The sequence below is a fragment of the Erinaceus europaeus genome, chromosome 17 (assembly GCF_950295315.1).
Source record: "Erinaceus europaeus chromosome 17, mEriEur2.1, whole genome shotgun sequence".
NCBI lineage: Eukaryota > Metazoa > Chordata > Mammalia > Eulipotyphla > Erinaceidae > Erinaceus > Erinaceus europaeus.
In genome coordinates this window covers 7,283,244-7,286,079 of record NC_080178.1, presented here as the reverse complement: position 1 = coordinate 7,286,079, position 2,836 = coordinate 7,283,244, and positions in this window count along the sequence as shown.

Below are 2,836 nucleotides of genomic sequence, written 5' to 3'. Positions count from 1 at the left end.
GGAGTAAGGTCAGACCTGGATTCGTGCATTCAGAAGTCCTGCTTTCTTGACTGAACTGGCCTGATACTGTAGGCTATTGGCTCAGCTCATTTAGAAACTGCCAGACATTTTCTCAAAGAGGGTCCCTACCCTATTCCTTCCTTCTACATCCTTGATGCAGCTTAATAGCCTTTTTTCTCCTCTTCCTTCTTCTCCCCTTCCTCCTCTGTTGGTATGCTTCTAATTCTGCTTCTAAAACCCCTTCTGTTTCATTGGTTTAGTCCCCCCCTGCTTCACACTGTATTCTATTTACATAACCACTGTTAACTAAGCACCGCTCTGCCTGCAGGGCTTTGGTTTAATCCCCACTGGTTCATGATGTCTTTTTGCTCCACCCCCTCTCCTAGTACACCCTGATTTCCACCAGTCTTTTTTTCGCTCCACCCTCTCTATGTCACATCCTGTTTCCACCCTACTTGGCGAGTATATATAAGGACAGGATTATGATTAGAGATGGCTTAGATTGTGAGATACTGCTTCCCAGCTCAGCCATGAGTCTCTGGTCGTCTGTCTCCTGCCCGCGAAGCCAGCCCAGCACTCCTCCTCCTTCTTCGTCTTCTCCTCCTTTTTTCTTCTCTTCCTACCCTTTTTATTTTTATTTTTATTATTAGTGATTTTTATTCTTATTCTTTTTCTTTTTATTATTAGTGATGAAAGATTGGTTTACTAAATTACAAGATAACAAAGAAACAATTCCACATCGTTCCCACCACCAGAGTTCTGTGTCCCCATTCTCTCCATTGGAAATTCCACTGGAAAGTGGTTCTCCCAAGGTCATAGATATGGGTTGACTATTATCTATCTGTTTATTATCTATCTATCTATTATCTTTCTATCTATATTTTTGCCTATTTTTTATGGTTCTGCCTTCTCTTTCTTTTTAAAAAAATTCTTTATTGGGGAATTAATGTTTTACAGTCAACAGTAAATACAGTAGTTTGTACATGCATAACATTTTTTTCTTTTTCTAAGTCACACTTACACCTATTACTACTTCTGAATGTCCTTCCTTCCCCCCTCCCTTCTCTCTCTGGGTCCTGATGGAGTTGGAGTTCAGAGACCTCTGGTCATCTTCCCTCCATCACTTCTTACCTGCTGGGAGTATGGACCAAAATTCTTCTTGGGGTGCAGAAGGTGAGAGTTCTGGCTTCTGTAATTGCCTCTTCTTATTTTTAAAGATCTACCGTTTATCAGTGAGGGAGAAAGAACCAGAGAATCACTCTGGCATATGTGACACCAGGGATTAATCTCAGAACTTTACACCTGCAAATCCAATGCTTGAGTGACTTATAGCACCTTCCAGGCCCTGATATCTTCACTCTTAACATTTTGTAAAATTCATTATGGTGGGTGGGTGTTTGCATTTCAAAAAGTTCTTCTTGCGATTCTCATACAGAACGAAGGGGGACTAGATGGTGGCGCACCTGGTTGAATGCACATGTTACCAAAAGGTCAAGGACCCGGGTTCAAGGCCCCAGTCCCCACCTGCAGGGGAAGAAGCTTCACAAGTGTGAAGCAGAACTGCAGGTGTCTCTCTGGCTTGCTCCTTCTCTGCCTTCCCTTCCCTCTCAATTTCTCTCTCTGTCCTGTCAATTAAAAATAATCAATCAATCAATCAAGAAGATAGTTGTTTAAAAACAAAAGGATGGGGAGTCAGGTGGTAGCGCAGCTGGTTAGGTGCACTTGGCGCAAAGTACAAGGACCCGCTTAAAGATCCCTGTTTGAGCCCCCCGCTTCCCACCTGCAGGGGAATCGCTTCACAAGCGGTGAAGCAGGTCTGCAGGTATCTGTCTCTCTCTCCCTCTCTCTGTCTTCCCCTCCTCTCTCCATTTCTCTCTGTCCTATCCGACAACAATATCAATAACTACAAAAATAAAACAACAAGGGCAACAAAAGGGAATAAGTAAATGTTAAAAAAAAAAAAACCACAACAATAGTAACTACAACAATAAAAAACAACAAGGGTAGCAAAAGGGGATAAATAAATAAATAAATATTTAAAAATTTTTAAAAAAGAAAAGAAAAAAGAACGAGGAATAAGCAGCAGGTTTGGGTAAAGACCTCGGCACCTAAAGGAAGGAAGTACCACCGCGGTGCTGAGCAGTATCTCCTTGCTGGATGTAGGATTTTGGTTGACTTTTCATCTCTCCAGGCTGGAGTTTTTTTTATCTATGGGATGAATTATTAATCATCGCTAACAAGTATTGAGTGCACACCAGATGCCAGACACTGTTCTAAGCTCTTTGTGTGTATTAACTCGTTGACTGATGAGGTGGGGCTGTCATTACTCTCAATTTAGACATGGGAACAGGTAAGGGCGGCAGTGGTGGTTATGTGTGTGGAGGGGCGGGGCTGTGATTCAGACCCAGGCAGCTTGGTTTTCTTGCTTGTCACAGTCTGCCTGTCCCTCCAGGGCTGGGGGCTGGGGGCTGGGGAGCTGTGATGAGGAGATGATGACATGGAAGTGAAGCGTCTGCTAAGGGCAGTGTGGTTCATCCGCATCAATCCCTTTCCTTCCTCGGGCCTCAATGGGAAGGCAGTACCTGGCAGAGTCCTTTCAGAAACACGGAAGCAGATCGGGACAAAGGAGAAAACTGACAGAAGCCAGCAGTGACCGTGATGAGGGCGGCCAGAGGGAGAAGGTCTTCTTGAAACCCAGAGAAATCCAGCTTTCTCTAAAAGTGAGAGCCCCCACCCCCCACTTCCCATTCCCATCCATGATGGGTTATTCTGCTCGGCTGGCAGGTGGGGAGGAGGCTCCAGTGGGGTGTGTCAGGCTCCCTTCACGTGTCAATCC